Here is a 20587-nt window from a genome sequence, read left to right on the forward strand (position 1 = left end):
CAACAACGAACAAACAGGATAGGTGGAAGGGGCAACCCATGATTTCCAAGGGGTCATAAAAGGCCATGCAGCTTCTACCTTTATCACTAGAATCCTTACTTCCAGAGCACTGAGCTTTCCTGTAAGAAGCCTGGGTTTCCTGAGGCCACCTGCTGAGGACATAGAGAGAGGGGCTCTGATTGACAGACTCAGCCCAGGCCAGCCTTCCCTCCATCTGCCAAGGAGCCAGATGGAGGAGAGAAGCTGGCCCACACCCTCCAGACCAGTTCATTGGCCCACTAAAGGCCACCGTAGGACCTCTGTCAGTGCCACGTGGAACAGAAGAAATCAGCCAGGCGGGCTATCCCTGAATTCCTGACATACAACCTTGAGAGATAGAAGAACGTGGTTTAAGTCAGTATATTTGGGGGTAGTTGTTCTGCAGCAGACGATAACCAGACAGTAAGGAGAGGGTCCCCCCCAAATCAGAGCTACCAAAGGGTGGAACGGACCCCGCCTTGGGAGAGAGTGATTGTGGGCGGGATTCAACAAGAGGCAGAGCCGGGCAAACACTGCCAACAGTGCGTGGGAGGAGCTGTGGGGTCCTGAGAGTGCGGAGCAGGAAGGCAGGCTGCACGAGGAGCCGGGAATCCTTGGGCCAGTCACTTCACCCCTGTATCTCACGCGGTTTAGTGAGCTCTAAAAGAGATGGGACACCACCTGCAAAGTGGAAAGGGACTCCGCTTCCCTCGGGTTTTATGCTGCAACCCAGCTTTGGGTGAGCACCTGAATTTGGTGAATTACCTCTGAGATTCTACACGAGGAGAGGGAGTCCAGCTTCACAGAGCGGGGCATAAATGTGTGAAAATGTATGCTCCCATGGATGACTTAATGGTCAAGATTTCGTCTTCCCCCGTACTGTGTAGCATTCAATCCAGGGTTCTCTTCACCACTTCCTGAGCACCTGAGATGAGAAAAATGTCAGCCATGCAAACAGTCTCACCATTAGGTTGAAGATATGAGCAGATTTTGGAAGTTTTGCATCTGGATGGCAAATCTCTCTCTACAAGGAGACTGGGGGCGCTTGGTGGAAAAAGTCACAATTTTAGGGTGATGGAGAACATAGTTAGGAGTTGCCCAAATTCCTCCTCAGGGCTCCAAGTCTGAGACAAGTAAGTATTTCTGACACATTTGTTGCTGAAGCTCAGATAAAGAATCAGAAATATTGCAGGTATTGGGAGGAAAGTGGTCTGGAGAAGGTTGGTTGGAGTGGTTTGATAGCTACCCTAAGGGGGTATCACAGCCTCAGACACTGAGAAGGGGAGTCGCAGGTGGCCATATACAGACCGAATGTTCCCGGTTTGCAAACTCAGAGCCGCCTTCCCTGGCGATAGTGGCGCCGAAGGTTAAGTTATGGCGCCACCTGCTGGAAAGATGCAGACTTGATTCTCTTTGCTTGCAAGGTCTGTTTCTCCCTGCTCCTCACCCTAAAGCTCAACTCCCCAGAGACGCAAGACCTGCAGGCAAGCCGCATCCCTAGCCAGGAGGGAAACCACTGTCCTTCTTATCCATATGCCCTCAGATGCTCAAAGCCTGTGCTCTTGGGACCGGACAGTTGGAACATTAGAAACCTATCGGTACTTTCTAGGAGACTGGAATAGGATGAACATGCCCGTCTCTTTAAAAAGGCAGGGCCAAGAGAAGAGATGGATCCCCTGAGGGATCCCCTGGCTGCAAACGGGCAGCCCTCCCCGCCAGCCCACCATGGTGAGGGTCCTTTTCAGAAAGGATGCTGCTGTGCCTCTGAGGAAAGAGGCATTAGCAGCTGAGTGACGGAGTGCCTTTACCAGCACGGGATCCCCAACAGGTACCAACCCTGATAAATTTGCCAGTGACCCATTCTGTGTGGACCAGGTCTAACAGGCTCCGTGATGACCCCATAATGGCCAGCAGATGCCTTGACAATGTCTGCCTCTTCTTGGGATCATTAGAAAGCTATTAAAGGTATCTAATTATTCCCTAGTGCTAATAAAGGTGCTAATAAGCCAAGCAAGTTTTCTCACTTTTATGGAGATAATTAGGAGGCCAATTATTTTTTATGGACATAAAGGAGGGACCTTTGCCTCTGTCCCTGTAGCTGTATTTTATTTTGTGCTCAGGACAGAAGCCGCTTTGTAGCCCTTCATTATGCATTAACAAGAATCTTGGGGGTTTTTTGTGTTTTTTTTGTCTTTTTGCCTTTTCTAGGGCCGCTCCCGTGGCATATGGAGGTTCCCAGGCTAGGGGTCTAATCGGAGCTGTGGCCCCCTGGCCTGTGCCAGAGCCACAGGAACGCGGGATCCGAGCCGCATCTGTGACCTACACCACAGCTCATGGCAATTCTGGATCCTTAACCCACTGAGCGAGGCCAGGGATCGAACCCAAAACCTCATGGTTTCTCGGATTTGTTAACCACTCAGCCACGATGGGAACTCCAAGAATCTTGGGTTTTTAAACTCCATGTCACCAGTCCACCTTAGGTTAAGGGTTAGTCTGGAGGAAGCAGAGAAGGGAAAACAGGGCAACTGATCTCGGTTACGGGACCGTCTTGGCCATGCGGTCACTTCAGAAATTGTGCCCCACTCCCCCTGGTGCCAGGACTTAAACTTGAGCACACGTCAGAACCACGTGAAGGCTTATTCAAACTCACACTGATGGACCCCACCCTGGAATTTCTGATTCACTAAATTTTGCAGCAGGGTGGGGGTGGGTGATTTACATTTCCAATGGGTTCCCAGGTGAAAGCACTGCTCTGAAACCAGTGTTTTGGAGTTCCTGTTGTGGCTGTGCGGTAATGAATCCAACCAGTCTTCATGAGGTTGTGGGTTCAATCCCTGGCTTCATTCAGTGGGCCAGGGGTCTGGCGGTGCCATGAGCTCTGGCGTAGGCTGGCAGCTGCAGCTCTGACTTGACCCCTAGCCTGGGAACTTCCGTATGCTGCAGGTGCAGCCCTAAAAAGCAAAAAAAATAATAATAATAAATAAATAAGACAAGTGTTTTGAGCTTGGAATCCCCAGATAACCTCCCTCCCCAACAAGAGACTGATAGATAAGCTTCCAAAAGGTCCTTGACTTTGGGGGAAAATATGACATCTCTATCTTCACTGACTTCTAACTGAAATTTCACTTTTTCTTAAATTATGAGCGTAGGCAACCAGCCACAGTAATATTAGCAATGATAACTGATCCCTTCCAACCCTATCACCATCTAGCAGGTATCATCTGTGCACTTCACTGCTTCCAAACTCCCATGGTTATTATTCCTGCCCATAGATATTATTTAATTCATTAATGGAGAAACACATATATTACTATATCACTACTTTAAAAAATATTTTGATAACTGTATTTCACAATGATTGGTTTCATTTTCCGTCCTCCGTATTTTCTTTTGTGCATGTGAAAACCTGATTTTCACAGGCAGCAGGGAGAAGGGAGGCAGGCCTAGAGCACAGAGAAAAAAAAAAAAAAGTAAAAACATTGTTTTTAGGGTGTGAAATTCATTCTCATGAAGAGCTTCCTTTCAGGGGAATGTTTAAAAGAAGTGATGTCAGGGAGTCCCCACGGTGGCGCAGCGGAAATGAATCCAACTAGTATCCATGAGGTTGCGGGTTCGACCCCTGGCCTCGCTCAATGGGTCGGGGATTCAGCATTGCTGTGAGCTGTGGCGTGGGCCGCAGATGCCACTCAGATCCTGTGTTGCTGTGGCTGTGGCGCAGGCCGGTAGCTGTAGCTCCAGTGTGACCCCTAGCCTGGGAACCTCCATATGCTGCAGGTGCAGCCCTAAAAAGCAAAGAAAAAAAAAAATGCTGTCAGTGCTTGGATGGGCAAGCAAGGGCATGGACAGGAGGTGACCTAGAGGCGGGGTTCAAAGATGGCCAGGTGTTTCCACCCTGGTGCTAAGCACAGAGCTGGAAACATTAGTTTGTTTTCGGTTTTTTTGCTTTCAAGACAATACCAGATCCTTAACCCACTGAGTGAGGCCAGGGATCAAACCCCCATCCTCATGGATCCTAGCTGGGCTCAGTTCCACTAAGCCACGACGGGAACTCCTGGAACAGTCAGTCTGTGCTATGCTGTTCACACTCCGGTTCAATCAGGCCTCTCAATGCCTCGCAGCTCAACTTGGACCCGGCAGTGACCATAGCAACAACCATGTAAATCATGGAAATATGATTAATGTTTATCAGGAGCCATGTGGTGTATCGAGGACTTAAGCGCGTGATAGACTTTCTTTGGGAGACTAGTGACAGTGGACGTAATTTACAGCGTGCAGAGACGGAGGCATCCACCCAATACCTGGGGGAGAGGAAGCTGCTTCCTCAACTCCAAATCCTGCACTTGCCAGCCAGCTGAAGCAAGGAGCCTAATCGTGGGACTTTAGGGAGGTAACAGTTGGGAGAGGTGCCCTCCTCATCAGGAAATCCTTCTTTATCCCTCCTCTAGGCTAACAGGTCCTGTTGCTGTGGTCCGCAGATCCAAACCTAAAGTTCTTCTCTACGTGGCATCGAGGAGACAGCCTGGGGTCTGGAGTCACATAGGCTTGAGTCGCATGCTGCTCATGCCCCTGGGAATCTGGGTGAGGTACTGGACCTCCCTGACCCTCGGTCTCTTCATCTGGGAAATAAATACAATATCCACCTTGCGTGGCCACTAAGACACGCTGCAAGCTTAATAAACGCCAGCCATCCTATCTGTTCCCACCTGCCCTGGCTCCAGCGGCCACCCACCACCACCTCCCTCTGCTCCCCTGTGAATCCCTGTCCTCGTTTCCTCCTGGCCACACCTCCTCCGTCTCCTGCCACCACCCAGCGGACAGCGTTGCTGCCTGAACAGAGGAGTCAGAGGCGAGAGACGGTTTCAGATAGAAATCTTCCTAGCACGGTTCTTTCCAGAATATTTCTCAGGCAAAAACTGCTAGGGACTTGCTCTGATGTCTCTTCCCCTCTCCTGCGTGTGTTGAGACAAGTTTCCCCAATCTGTGGCTTTTGGTGCAGCCGCCGTACCCCCGCGACATCCCCTTCGCAACCCACCCACTCTTTTTGGCTCGAGAAACACACTGAAGCTTTGTTTGAGACCCGGGAGGCCCTCGCAATTACCCCTCAACGCCCCGCATTCTGACGTTTTAATCCTTTTGTTTGTTCTGTGTCTTTAAGCAAGTCCCCTGTCCTTCGGGCCTGGGATCAACCTATCCAATGGAGGGAAGACACAGTTGCTTCATTTTCCCGACTGTTCTAGAAGGGGTGATGGAGGGTTCAGTTAGAAGGACTGGAGTTCCCGTCGTGGAGCAGTGGTTAACGAACCCGACTAGGAACCATGAGGTTGCGGGTTCGATCCCTGGCCTTGCTCAGTGGGTTAGGGATCTGGCATTGCCGTGAGCTGTGGTGTAGGTCGCAGACACAGCTCGGATCCCGTGTTGCTGTGGCTGTGGCGTAGGCCGGTGGCTACAGCTCAGATTAGACCCCTAGCCTGGGAGCCTCCATATGCCGCGGGTGCGGCCCTAGAAAAGTCAGAAAGACAAAAAAAAAAAAAAAACAGAGAGAGAGAAGGACGGCTCTGTTGCCAGACTCAAGATTCACGATGCTTTTCCACGGCCTCTTTCCCAGCTATCCATCCACCCTTGAGACCTGCCTTCAAAAGAAATAGAGGGTGTGACCCTTAGGCCCTCAGTACGGGAGACACAGACGTATAAACAAAAATGACAGTATGTTGTGCCCAGGGCTTGCTTGTCCAGGACTCATGAGAAAACACCCTGGGTGCAGGCGAGCCATTGACTGAGCCTTCCTGGAGTGGGGCAGCAGGCTGAGAGGTCAGTCGTGCACTGGCTGATTGTGGTGGGCGGAGGGAAAGAGGATATGTGGGTGACTCCACGTATTGGAGGAGGATGTGCTACTAACCAAACTGGGGCATTTGAGGGGGAAGCAGGTTTGCAACAGAGGATGAGGGAAAAAAAAAAAATCCACATGGGTGTAGGTGTACCAGGTATTTGGAATAGGAAGCGCTAAAACACAAGAGCGCCTGAACCCAGGGCCTCCTAAGGCACTCCCCAGCGAAGAATGTGCCAGAGGGTACTAACAGACAAGGCAAACATAGCAGCTCTAAGAACCACAATAAGCATTACTTAGTGAGCACCTACTAAGTGCTGAGAACGTGCTCAGTGTTTTGCTTTGTTATTTGATGCTCGTAAGAAAACCCACAAGGTGAGTCTCATCGCTCTCGTTTTACCCCTTGCCCAAGCCCTGCTTCGGGACCTGGCGAGCACCCACGTGGGACCCCTTGGAAGATGTCTTTAACTCCAGCTGCTGGCCACAGGGCCGCCCGCCACCATGCGCTGTCCCCTCCCCAACTGGCTCCCAGCTTCAGCAGCTCTGTCTTTGAGAAAAAGAAAAAGCAGAAGCAAAAGCAAGAGCCAGCAAGTCCCCGCCTGGGAAACAGCGGGGGTTGGGCTACAAGCTCACAGCCAGCCCGGCCTGCCGGGGGGGGGGGGGGGGGGGGGGGGGGGGGGGGGGGAAGTGGGGGGTGGCCACCACCAAGGAGGCCAGAGTGGCCCCTCTCCCCGCTGCAGCCTGCCTGGCAACCTTGCTGCCAGTTCAGCTTATTCGAACCCTCTTTTTACTCTGGGTCTGCATCTGGGGAATTACATGTCCTTGCTCAGATACCAACCCATTCCCTGCACGGGGTTTGGGGTGGGTGCAAGGGGGAGGGAGGAAGGGGAGGGATGGGGAGCAGAGAGCAGCCTCGATATCCCCCCCTCTTTCTGCTCTTTCTCCTGAATGGAACGGAAGTGACGTGTTCAAGTGGTAACATAAACCACGGAATAGGTAAACTGAAAAACAAAACAACACAAAATAAAAAAACAAAACAAAAACAGGTTACCTGGATGGGTTCAATGGCCAAGTCCAAGATGCGGACATCCAGCCCCACCTCCACACCCAGCAAGGAATCTCCCAGTGGGTATGGACCTTACATGCCTCCGACTTTTTCTGAGCTGCCCTGGCCCCAGACCGGGTCAGAGGGACAAGCGCCTGATATGCCGAAACAGAGCTGAAGACCAGGCAGCAACTGGACAGCTGGCTCCAGAATCCCTGAGGGGCGAGGCTGAGGAGCTGGATGCCCATAGCGACTTAGACGAGACCAGGACTGGGGGCTGATTCGGTCCACGCCAGCCGGGTCTGGCCCACAGCCAGCAGCCCCTCCCTGAGACCCTGGGATTCCTCCTTCCCCCATGTCAGAGAGCCCCCTGCAATTCTGAGACTGTGGGGACCCCCCTTTTCCCTCCCCCTGCACCTGCAGCTTAGGAAGATGGGGGAGCTGCTGCTGCTGTTGCTGCCGCTATCCGAAAAGCGAGGTCTCAGTGGTTTATGCTTACCCCAAACTCTTCTCGGGGGTCCTAGAACTTTAACTTCTCTCAGCCTCAGTTTTCCCATCTATAAAGTGGGACTAATAGACCAAATGGGCCAAGCACAGAACCTGATCAACAACAGTGGGCACATGGAGTTCCTGTGGTGGCACAGCAGAAACAAATCCAACGAGTACCCATGAGGATGCAGATTCCATCCATGGCCTCGCTTGGGCTAGGGAGCCGGTGTTGCTGTGCTGTAGGCTGGCAGCTGTAGCTCCAATGTGAACCCTAGCCTAGGAACTATGCTGCGGCTGTGGCCCTAAAAAGCAAGCAAACAAACAAACAAAAAACAGTGGGCACTCAACTGCAGCCAGTATCTTTCCTTTCAGCCCCGTCCCCACATCCAGCTCTCAGCACTGCCTTTCACGCTCAGCACTAGGAGCTGAGCAGGGCCAAGCAGGTCCTGTAGCTGCTGCTGGGTTGAGGTCTGACATAGAGTTCTAAAATGAATATAGGGAGTTCCCGTTGTGGCTCAGTGGTTAACGAACCTGACTAGGAACCATGAGGTTGCGGGTTCCATCCCTGGCCTCGCTCAGTGGGTTAAGGATCCGGCGTTGCCGTGGGCTGTGGTGTAGGTCACAGACGCGGCATTGCTGTGGCTCTGGTGTAGGCCGGTGGCTACAGCTCCGATTTGATCCCTAGCCTGGGAACCTCCATATGCCGTGAGTGTGGCCCTAGAAAAGACAAAAGACAAAAAAATTTAAAAGTTTTAAAAAATAAAATAAATAGGAGTTCCCGTCGTGGCGCAGTGGTTAACGAATCCGACTAGGAACCATGAGGTTGCAGGTTCGATCCCTGCCCTTGCTCAGTGGGTTAACGATCCAGCGTTGCCGTGAGCTGTGGTGTAGGTTGCAGACACGGCTCGGATCCCGCGTTGCTGTGGCTCTGGCATAGGCCGGTGGCTACGGCTCCGATTCGACCCCTAGCCTGGGAACCTCCATATGCCGCGGGAGTGGCCCAAAGAAATAGCAAAAAGACCAAAAATAAATAAATAAAATGAATATAAAAAATAGGATATCCACCTTCAGCCTGACTGGGCCCTGGCCTTCAATACTCAAAGGGGTGCTGTACTTGGAGAAAAGGGAGCTGTCTGGTCCCAAGGAGCCCCAGGGGGTAGTTAATGGACTCACAGAGAGAGTGAGGAGAGAGTCACTGAGTGGGGAAGAAAGAGCTCTTCAGAGGGGCGTCCAGAGGTGCTGTGGGCTGACTTTCTCAGGCATCAGGGGCGTTCAGGCAGAGGCTGGGGAGGACAGGCGGATTGGGAACAGGAAGACGCTCCCCTAACCTGGAGCGTCTGAGTCTGTCAGAATAAGAGGCATGATTGAGAAGGACTCTTCATCCCACATCTCTCCTGTCCATCGCTAAGGCCTAAAATTCATTCATTGCAGATTCATCTCTTTGGGCTAAGGCACGAACCCTGGCAAAATGCCAGACTCCCTAGTTGGTGTCACACTGATTCATCAGAACCCTTATGAAGGTTCTGATGGCAGAAGGTAGGAAGAGGTGGGGGGTACACTTGTATTTACAATCAATGCTTTTGGGGGAGTGAAAAAGCCCTACTGTGTTTTTAAAGAAAGCCAAGTATAAGCCCCACACTGGAGTATATATATATCATGCATGTTTGGGGTTTTTTTAAAACATTTTTATTGATTTATTCTTTCAGTTTTTATTCAGTTATAAATAAGACATTAAATATATCCACTTACTGCTCTATAACTGCACATAGCTCATTCTGTATGTCAAACGTAATAAATATGATCATAAAAATACCAAGACAGTTATAACAATGACAACCCAGGGGAGTTCCCGTCATGGCTCACTGGAAACAAATCTGAATAGCATCCCAGACAACACAGGTTCAATCCCTGACCTCGCTCAGTGGGTTAAGGATCTAGTGTTGCTGTGAGCTGTGGTATAGGTCGCAGACGCAGCTCAGATCTGGCGTGGTTGTGGCTCTGATGTAGGCTGGCTACTCTAGCTCTGATTCGAACCCTAGCCTGGGAACTTCCATATGCCATGGGGGAGGGGGGACTAAAAAGCAAAAAAAAAAAAAAAAAAAAAAAAAAAGATAAGCCAGCCTCAAACGTAGTATTTAACATTCTGGTCTAGAACAATAACCCAACACAATACATAAAAGTGCCACACAGGAAAACAGGCAGCATGTATATCCACTCCCGTACTGGGCTTATACTCAATACTCTTTAAAAACGCAGCAGGGCTTTTAAACTCCTTAAAAAGGGCTGACATAATGCAAAACAGTGCAAGATGTGGCATCAATGAAGAACCTGCCCTGCGGGGATTTTCCATTTGATAAGAACATAGTGTATGTTACAGAGGCCGAGGGAGAAGCCCTTTGGACAGTGTGTAAAATACACACCCTGGACTCGAACAGATACCTGTCCCCCCACATTCACGGCAGCATGGTTTGCAATAACCAAGTGGCGGAAACAACACAAATATCCATTGATGGATGAATGGATCAACAAAATGTGATCTCTGCATACAGTGGATACAATGCACGCAATGGATCCTGTAATTCAGCCTTAACAGGAATGAGGTTCTGGTCCGTGTTACAACATGGATGACTCTGAAAATAGTATCCTGAGTGACATAAGTGAGTCACAAAAGGACAACCACTGTATAATTCCACTTATACAAGGTACCTAGAGTAGGCACATTCATGGAGCTCCAAAGGAGAACTGTGGTTGCCAGGGAATAGGCAGAGGGAGGAACGGGGTGTTATTGCTTAACAGGTCTCTAGATTCGGCTGGGGAGGATGACAAAGCCCTGGAGCTGGGTGGTGGCGATGGTTGCACAACATTGTGAATGTGCTTAATGCCACCGAACTGTACACCCCCAAGTGACTAAAATGGTAACGCTTACATGTGCTTTCCCATAATAAAAACTCTTGGAGTTCCTGTTGTGGCTCAGCAGAAAGTAATCTGACTAGTATCCATGAGGACGAGGGTTCGATCCCTGGCCTCATTTAGTGGGTTAAGGATCTGGCGTTGCCATAAACTCTGGTGCAGGTCACAGACACGTCTCAGATCTGGCATTGCTGTGGCTGTGGCTGTGGCCGGCGGCTACAACTCCAATTTGACCCATAGCCTGGGAACCTCCATATGCCTCGGGCATGGCCCTAAAAAGACCAAAAAAAAAAAAAAAAAAAAAGAGATACACACTTTGGAGCTCTGGAGTTGGGGGTTCAGACAGACTCAGTGAGAAAGGCCGTGGGTTCTGTTTTCAAAAACGCAGTCTGCCAGCCCCTTGCCGTGGACTCCTGTCCACTGTCCCCCCACAATGGCTAGGCTGGTGGCTGGGACCCAGGTCTTGTGCTGATGGGGAAAGAGGCCATAGGGCTTAGGAGAACCCAGCAAGGAGTTTCCAGACAAGGAGGGTTCAGAGGGCCGGGGGCTGTGAGGGAGCACCCAGCAGCCCCACTCATAGGGATGCTGGCACGCCCGCTGTCCGCAGGATACCATCCTTTCTCATGAAGGGACTCTTTCAGGATTGTGGTCCTTCGCAAGCTTCCCACTCCTCCTCCAATGGCCCCTGCTGTTCCCTCAGGCACTTAGCAACTCCCTTTCAGCCATCACTTGGGCCAGGGTCTTATCACCCCAGGCCCCATGGAGGAGGGGCTTGAAGCAAACATTCTTTGCCACCCTTGATGGCAGGATTATCCCGTGCCCCTCTGCCCCTGAACGGAGCCCCAGGCTTTGCACCAGGACCCATGGAGGAAACAGCTGGGAGACTGCTTCGGAGTCACTCCAAGGAAGAACAGTCTAGAACAACGAGAGATGGATCAGGCTACCTTAGGAGGTGATGAGTTCCCCGTGACCGGAGAGGTTCCAGGACAAGCCATCCTCTGCAGATTCGGAGCCCCCTGTACACTGGGCTGCTTGGTTAGGAGAGGGGGCCGGGCAGCCCCAAAGAGGAGGTATTGTCTCAGAGGGCGGCTGCGGCTTTTTCAGAGGAAGCCACTAATCCTCACGGGGAGCCTTTCTGGCCCAGGGCACTAGATAATCCCAAACTGCCATTCTGGGGTTTCTTTCATCCTGGGGCCTGGCGCACGGGGCAGGGCGGCAGAGCTGTTCCTGACACTTCCTGGCAACAGGGCTGGGCGGGGGCAGACAGTCTGGCTCCCTGGGCCTTTGCCCTAAATGCCGGACTGAGAGGAGACCTGTGGGAGGATGGCGAAGAGAGAGAGGAAACGTCCCCCTGGCCCCCTCAAAGGATTGCTCAGAGCCTCGGAGCTGATGCCTGGGCGGGGGAGGCCTCGGCTCCCGGGATGGAGCAGGTACAGGAAGGCAACCCCTTTCACCCGCAGGGTGGATCCCGGGCCAAATGAAATAAGACGGTTTTTGCTTCCAGACTCTTCCAACCTTTGGAAAGAGGGAGGGACTCCACAGAGAGAGCTGCATTTTTCAGTTTTTGGAAAGGACAACACAGAGCCCAAAGGTGTACGTGCTCCATGGTGCTATTTAAGGAGGAATTGGCAGGCTAGGCAAAGGGATCTTTCAGGGCACAGGGAACTTTTTGGCACTTTTCCACCTCATCCTGCTGCCTGTCCCACCTGGGAGCCCATTTGGCCATCACAACAAACACTGGAACCACTAGGAGGCGCCTCCCAGGCAGGAAATCGTGTATATATTTGAGCATCAGATAATCAAGCCCCACATCAGAATCACCTTCAAGGAATTCCCGTTGTGGCGCAGCAGAAACGAATCTGACTAGGAACCATGAGATTGCGGGTTTGATCCCTGGCCTCGCTTAGTAGGTTAAGGATCCGATGTTGCCGAGAGCTGTGGTGTAGGTTACAGACTAGGCTCAGATCCCTCGTTGCAGCTCCGATTCGACTCCTAGCCTGGAAACCTCCATATGCCCCAGGGGCAGCCCTAAAAGGACAAAAGGCAAAAAAAAAAAAAAAAAAAAATCACCTTCAAGATGTGTTCCAAATACTGACTTCTTTCTTTTTCTTTTTATGGCCACACCTGCAGCCTATGGAAGCTCCCAGGCTAGGGGACAAATTGGAGCTGCAGCTGCTGGCCTAGGCCATAGCCATAGCAATGCTGGATCTGAGCCACATCTGCAACCTCAGCTCATGGCAACGCCAGAACCTTAACTCACTGAGCCAAGGCCAGGGATTGAACCTATATTCTCACAGAAACAACATCAGATCCTTAACCCACTGAGCCACAACAAGAACTCGCAAAATACTATTACCTGTCAAGATCCACTGCCTCTAAGGTTCATCTCTAACAAAAACCCAGGATTTGGGATTAGCAGATTGGCACAACATTGTAAATCAACCATCCTTTAATTTAAAAAAATAATGAAATGCTCTTTCCCAAAGATCCTCACTGGTAATGTTTTTATTTTACCTGAAAGTTTTTGTGTTATAAGATCCAATGTAATATTGTTTGGTTTTAATCAGTACCCCTTATGAAAATCTAAAATAAAATAAAATATATATAACATAACAAAATATAATGAAGTGCTTTAAAAAGCTTAAAAAATAAAAAATAAACTAATAAATAAAATAAAATAAAATTTTATTTATAAGATAAATAAAATAAAATAAAAAATAAACTAAAATAAACTAAACCAGGAAGGTTTTCACCATCCCTGCTGGGGTTTTGCTCCACAGGGTTAAGGATCAGAAGGCATTGAGAAGACCCACCTATGCCTGGGTTCCCAGGCATCCCAGCTTGACATTTACTGAGCCAGGTCCTGAGGACATGAAGATGGAAGCGGCAGAGCCCACAGCTTCATGGGGCAGCCAGCAAACTGCCTGAGAAGTTATCCAATTGCCTGCGTCCCCGTGTCCCCACGGGCCACCACTCCTGGACCCAGCATACCGCATCCCAGCCAGGCTGCGGCTCAGATTCAGTCCTTGGCCCCGGGGACACTCCCATAGGCTGCAAGTGCAGCCAAAGCAGAATTTTTTCAGATGAAAAAAGAATGGTGATCTGATTAACCCAGGGCTTATTTCTCGACCTGGTCTTCTGCCTTCCTCCTCTCCCCCGTGCTCACATACTACTCACACAAAGGTTCAGATATCTCTCATTTGCCAAGTTCTTAACATGCACCGAGCTCTACGGGTGCATTACTTGACCTTTATCCCAAGAGTCTCCCTCCCGGATGCGTTTTTTTGATTTCAGGACAGCCTCTCTCGGTTTTTCCCTCTTAGGTCTCCAGCCACCCCTTCTCAGCCTCTTTTGCGGGTCCTTCCTCTTCTCCCTGTCCCATCAAAACTGGCGTGCTCAACGCATCTTCTTCCTTCCCTTTTCTCCTCACCCATCCCGTTTCCTTGGTAGGTTACAGATCAGATATTGCTGCAAACTATGGCATAGGTCGAAGGCGTGCCTTAGATCCAGTGTTGGTGAGGCCATCCCATCCTGCAACTTAAACACCATCTGTGGATACGATGCCAACAGCTCCAACCCACCCAGACCTCTCTTGAAGTCCTACTCATACACCCTCCTGCCTACTCAACCTCTTTACCTGGAGGGTTCACAGATCTTCAGACTCAATGTGTCCAAACCGAACTCCTGGCTGCCCCCCTCCCCACCCCAAACACGATCCACCCCCGCCGTCCCCGTCCCTAGGAATGGCGCCCCCGCCTTCCAGCTCCTCAGACCCTTCCTAGGGCTCCCACTTCCCTGGAGGTCAAGCCAGTTCTTTTACAGTGGCCGTATGGATTCCCTCGGCATCCCTGCTTGACCACCTCTCCAAATGCTCCCCCTCAAGTCACCCTGGCCATCTTGTGGTCCCTCAAATGCAGCAGGCATACCTGTCAGCCTCAACCTCGCTGCTGCTTCTTTTTTTTTTTTTTTTTTTTTTTTTTTTTTTTGCTTTTAGGGCCACACCCATGGCATGTGGAGCTTCCCAGGCTAGGGGTCTAAATGGAGCTGCAGCTGCCAGCCCCCCCTCACAGCCACAGCAACACAGGATCTGAGCCTAGTCTTCGACCTACACCACAGCTCACGGCAACGCCGGATCCTTAACACACTGAGCAAGGCCAGGGATCGAACCCGCAACCTCATGGTTCCTAGTCAGATTTGTTAACCACTGCGCCACGACGGGAACTCCGAATGCTGGTTTCTGATGAGAGCATGTGACTCTCTACTCTAAGCCCAAAGACCCCCACCAACTCTCTCTCCAAGCTCCAGATCCTATTTTCTCGGTCATTTATGCAGCAAGAGTTCCTGGACGGACAGTGATCTTCCTTCTTTTTTTTTTTTTTTTTTTTCTTTTTTACAGTCACACCTGCGACATAGGGAAGTTTCCAGGGTAGGAGTTGAATCAGAGCTGCAACAGCTGCCCACCTACACTACAGCCACAGTAACGCTGGATCCAAGCCACATCTTTGACCTACGCCGCAGCTTGCAGCAACATCCTATCCTTAACCCATCGAGCAAGGCCAGGGTTTGAACCACCATCCTCATGGACACTGTGTGAGGTTCTTAGCTTGCTGAGCCACAACAGGAACTCCCGGTCTTCTTTCTTAACTTCTGACCTGCAATCCTTAAGTCATGGAGTATATATACACAGGGGGCAGAACACACAAAAATGGGTTCCGTTTCAGCCATTACGTGGCTCTGCAAAGTCCCAAGTTAAAAAGAATCTGCATTTGTTCAGTCTTCTGGCTGTCAATAGCTTGACACCTAACAGCCTTAGCCTGCCCCGTGGAGTAAGGAAATAGCTTCCCCCTACCTCATCACGTGTTCTCATCCCCTGTCAGTGCTGCCTTGACAACTCATGCTGAACCCCAAGAATGCTGGCAGCCCACCCTCCCCCCTGTGGGTTCTGTATGCTGGTCTTTTGGGTTGGGCTCTGAGGTTGCACGTCCAAGGCCGGGATAGCCTAAAGTCACTCTGAAGTTGTCCTCACCCTCTCCAGAATGCCTTGGTTTCTAGCCATTTCCTTTGTACTTACAGACTCACAAGGCTGTGAACTAGCCACATGTCAATAATCTTGCAGGCACAATTTCCTTACACCGCGATGCTCCATTCCCTCTGGCTTCTGGGAAGCCCCATCTTGCCTTCTGTCTGCTCCTTTCCCCACCTGCAGCCTTGACATTGGAGCCACATGAAACATGTGGTATTAAAAACGGCGTGAGCCTTGTAAGGGTACAAATTGGGATTTCAAATCTGAATGTGCTGCTTGCTCTCTCCGTGGCCGTGAGTGTGTCATCTGGCATGCCCCTTAATCTCGCTGACCTTTCGTTGTTTCATTAGTCCAATCGGTTTAATAACATTTTTTTTCCTCCGAGGCTTTGTGAGAAATCATTCCTGTAAAGGACCTTGGACAGCACCCAGGGGCAGAGTAAGTGATCACTAAGCACTTTTCCTTTCTGCGCTCAGCCTAATATCTGCAAGTGTTGTTTTTCAGGGGGATGGGTATTGGCTTCGATCTTAATTCATGCAGTTTCTCAGCTCAGGCTTTCATGTGTTTCTACCTCCAGTGTCTCTGCTTCCTCTCTTGTACCAGTCCTTCTTAGCATTCCGCCTAGCTCCTTAGTGGTGCACTATGAGGAGGCTGGGGTGGACCCCTCCTAAACCAGGGCTCCCCATGACTCTGTTCTGGGCTTGCTTCACAAGCCTTCCAAAGTGCCCTCTTTTCTTTCCCTTGTACAAGCCCCATCTCCTAAGATCAAGGGAGGGAGAGGACAGAGGCTGTGTCTTCCCAACATTTTGACATTAATCCGGAATTAAAAAGCACTCTTTCTTGGAGTTCTCATCGTGGCTCAGTGGTTAATGAATCCGACTAGGAACCATGAGGTTGTGGGTTCGATCCCTGGCCTTGCTCAGTGGGTTAAGGATCACGGCATTGCTGTGAGCTGTGGTGTAGGTCGCAGACTAGGCTCGGATCCTGCGTTGCTATGGCTGTGGCGTAGGCCGGTGGCTACAGCTCCGATTCGACCCCTAGCCTAGGAACCTCCATATGCCTCAGGTGCGGCCCTAGAAAAGACAAAAAAAAAAAAAAAGCACTTTTCCTGGATAGGAGGAAATGCATTACATTTTTAAATTTACACATAGGTCCCCATTTTCACACCACTTGGGCAACCTCCCCAGATTCCAGTTTGTTGTCTCCCCACCAGTCTCCCCCAGGCACAAATGCCTGCAAAGAACTTTCTTCTCCAGGACTGTCAGCAATAGCCTTGACCATTGGATATTCATGGATATCAGATCTCGGAGATGACTGTGATGTCATTTATCACTTGCTATTTGGCCCAAGTGCTATTTCTTCTTCTCTGTCCCCTACCATGACCAGGGAAGAAGATCTATTTTCTTTTTCTCCCCCTCCCCTTTTAGCTGCCTTGCAGCACATGGAGTTCCTGGGCCAGGGGATCAGATCTGAGCTGCAGCATTGTCACCTATGCCCCAGCTACAGCAATGCCAAATCCTTCTACCCACTGTGCTGGGCTGGGGATCGAACCTGTGTCCTGGTGCTACAGAGATGCCCATGATCCCATTACACCAGAGCAGGAACTCCAGAAGACCCATTTCTGAAGACTTTGGGAGCCACTCTTCCTCCAGCGGGCTGGGGATGTGGTGGGTGGCCTTGTCTGCAAGCAGCAGAATTGATGAAATCTGGGGGACCCTGGCTTTCGCAGCCCCACATCTCCTATAACAGACATGAGCCTTCACATGCTACTGCTACTGCTGCCATAGGGGAAGCTCCTTTCCCACAAGGCAAGTTACCACCAGCCTGGCCACCAGCATGGGAGCCAGGGTTGGGGGATTAAACCCAGAGGCCAAAGTATATACCCCAAAGCCTGAGGTGTGAGACCAGTCCGCAGGGCCCTCCTTAGCAGAGTGAGTCCTGGGGGCTACAGGCTCAGGACCCACCTCTCACCACGCACCCGCCCTACCCCACCCCGTCTCTGTAGATGAATCCAGTTAAACAGAACCGCCTCCAAGAGGAGATGCTGCAAAAGGATATCTGAGGAAAGATGGGAGGAAGCTGGCCCCCCTTCTGCTTTAGGGTTGGGGACAAAAAGGGTGAGGGCTTCCTTGAATCCTGTGACTCTCAGGCGTCTTGAGAGCCCAGTGGGTGGATCTACCCCAGGGGTTCTAGCTCCAGGGGTGATTAAATCATTGGAGATGCCCGGTCTCAGGACATGAGATGACATGTCTATCACTAATGACAGCCACCCCGGCTTTCCACACCCTGGGAACTTCTCAGATCCTTTGAGACAACTAAACATCAATATTTCTCAAGGTTCTTTCCTGCCAGTAAATTCTGTTTTATTCCAGGGAAAATGGAAGTATAATAATAATAATAATAATAATAATAATAAGGCTTCATTTGTGTGCGATATTTATGCAGTGGTCGCATATCTACTTATGGTCTGTGCTTTCCTTTTCGTGTCTAACCACCCAACCTTGGGTCTTGCTGCAGGAGGGACCTTCTGCAGGAGCCAGGCCAGGGCGGTGGATGGAGATGATGTCCCCTGACCCCAAAGGGGGCCGGTCACCTTGGACCCTGCTTTCCCCTGTTACTCAGTGAGTGAGGCCCATTTCAACAAGAAGACAGGGACCACTCTCGGATTCTTTTCAGTGGCATCACCCCCACTCTACCAACACACCCCATATCTAGTCAATATCAAGCTCCTTAAACTCTGGCCCCAAGCTAAGCACCTTGGGGGCCAAGGGAGAAGGAGAAGCCGAGGCAGGGGCAGCGGCCAGGCCAGGGGCTATCGCTGCTTCCAAGGCAGCTGGGGAGGAGGTATTCCATTTCCTGAGCTGCGCTTGTCCCATTTCAGCTTGAACAGATGGAAATACAGTTCAATGTTTCAACATCATTTGCCTTTCTCGTGCTAAAATATTGATAAGTGCTGCCCAGGCGGATGCCCCTGCGGTTCCGAGCAGTAACTGGAGCATGATGTGTACTGAAGTGAGACACGGCAAAGCCTTTAACGAGTGTTTAAAATTCCTGGAATAATGCTCAATGCTGGCTTAGCTCATTCGGCTCCTGAAAACCTCCCCCCCTTGGGCTGCCTCCTAAGCGGCCAGACGAGGGTGAGCACGGCCTGGACCCCCTGCTGGTGGCAATTAGTGAGGCAGCTGCTCGTCTTCAGGATGGGAAACAAAGCAGGAGGTGCCCGCATCTGCTGCTGTGCCAGGCAGGGAGGCGATCGTGTTGGGGGCGGAGGGCCGGGGTGCTGGTCCTCCCCCTGCAGAGGCTGGGTGGTGGGAGCTCAGGCCCCCAGGGAGAAGGGGCCCTAGGCAGGTGAGGGACGGTCAGGAAAAAGGGGGAAGAGGCAGAGTGGGGACTTGGGAAAAGAGGAAAAAGAAATGGGAAGGAGGATTCTGCCAGCATCAGCAAATCCCCTGGGAAGAGTTAGCCCGGCCGTCAAAGGAGAATCCGACGTTGCCTCTAGGAAAGGAAAAAGGCCCCTCTTGAGGTAGCCGAGATCCCCAGGCCAGTGGCACCTCAGTCCTAAGATTCCCCGCTTCACATTCCATCTGCGACAAAGACCCCCGCCACTGGCCGAGGGCGTAAAGGAAGCCTGCAGGTGCAAGATTCAGGACAGTACAGGTTGCTAAGGTAAGGATCTCTCTGGATCTCTCTATCCCCACGTGGAGATCAGGCGATCCAGCTGTGGATGTCTCAGCCAGGTTAAGGTGTTCATACTTTGGAGTTCCCTGCTGGCTCAATGGGTTAAGGATTGGGTGTTGTCACTGCTGTGGTACCGGTTCGATCCCTGGCCCTGGAACTTCTGCAAGCACAGCTGCATGAATAAATACATAAATAATAAAAAAATATAATGAAGTACTTATACTTTAAGCTTTCGGGTTTTAGATTCATGATTTTTTAAAACTCCTTACAGATCTTTGCGGGATTGCTCAGAAGAGCGTTTCTCCAAGAGGCTGATGTGAACCAGATCCAGGAAGAGGATGTCTGCCTTTTTCAGGGGTGACCCCGTTAAAGAACCACACATGTGGGAAAAAGCAGGGCTGGGGTCCGGCAAGCTGGGGGGGTGTCGCTCCCAAAGGAATTCTGGGCTGGTGGTCGGATGTGACTTAAAGCAACATAACTCGATGCCTCTGACCCAAGACCCACAGAAATGATCAGTCAACGGAATAACGTGTGTAGTTGGGGAGACAGAATAAGAAATCTGCAATGAGTTGGGAAACGGGGTCTGAAAATTATGCTCTTCCTCTGCCCTCTAGAAACCCAAACTCAGTGAAGTCGTGTAAATAGAACCATCCTCTTTTCTGAGACAAAAAGTAGAGGGGGGACATGTGATCTGACACACAGGAGGTCACTGATGGGAACAAACTGGATGGAGTGTAACATTGAAAGAAAGGAGACAGGAAAATCGAAGACACACAGCTGTCACGAATAGAGGGGCTGGCGGGAGGGCTCTAGGATCCACCTGGGGCAACTGTGTGGGACAAATCTTAATAAAGGAGGAATTCTCTGGAGACAAGAAATGCTGTGGGCTCTGGCAGCAGCCTCATCTTCTCCGTCCAGAAGCCCTCATCTTCTCTCCATCCAGCTGACGGAGGACCACCCCGCCAGGTGGCACGAAGGTACTTCCCTTCACACGCATCTGCTCCAGGCAGCTTTCCTCACTCCTGTGCTGTTCCAGCTGCTGGCCCCAGTCCAGCCACCCCCCAGCTCCAAGCTTCCTCCAAAGGCATCACCCAAACCAATGTCTATGGAGGCTGTCACCAGGACCAGCATGGTCACTCTGGGCTGAGGCCCTAGCCTTGGGTCTGTCCCTCTAGCCAGAGACTCTGTCTGTGATTGTTCTCCCAGGTCTCCTGTTGCAGAGTCTGTCCATTGAGTGATGGGGGCACCTCACATCCATGGCCAGAGGTGGGGGTGGAAGGAAGGAGTGTGGGGGTGACCAAGGTAAGGACCCACCTGATGCTCATCACCTCCTCCCAGAATTGATCTGCAGGAGCCAAGGAGGCGCCCCACCTCCAGGCAGTCAGCCTGGGCACGGCGATGGGGAGGGGATGGGTGAGGGGGCAGACAGGGTGGGGAGTCTTGGGGTGGCCAGAGTGAAAGGAACAAAAGAAAGGCAGAGTCCAGACAATAGTCATCATTTCTAAACTTTGCCAAACATTCCCAGCTTGGCATCCCCTCTGACCATCACAACCCAGGCAGGTGTTACTGGCACCAGGTTATGAAGTAGAAAGGCAAGAGC

At 51.1% G+C, this 20587-nt stretch overlaps 2 long non-coding RNA genes across 2 annotated transcripts in view; both read left to right on the forward strand.

Annotated features, from left to right (window-relative positions):
* LOC146404833 (uncharacterized) overlaps positions 1-20587 on the forward strand; it is a 1439763-nt gene that overhangs the window by 721471 nt on the left and 697705 nt on the right. The window lies entirely within an intron of this gene.
* Positions 14412-19865, forward strand: LOC146404837 (uncharacterized). Its single transcript, XR_014839780.1, has 2 exons — positions 14412-15747; positions 19259-19865. It is a non-coding gene; the product is annotated as an uncharacterized LOC146404837 (long non-coding RNA).

The sequence above is a fragment of the Sus scrofa genome, chromosome 3, assembly GCF_054392235.1.
Source record: "Sus scrofa isolate SSC_HxYL_T2T_F1_AM1 chromosome 3, Sscrofa_HxYL_maternal_Yorkshire_Landrace_v2.0, whole genome shotgun sequence".
Classification (NCBI taxonomy): Eukaryota; Metazoa; Chordata; class Mammalia; order Artiodactyla; family Suidae; genus Sus; species Sus scrofa.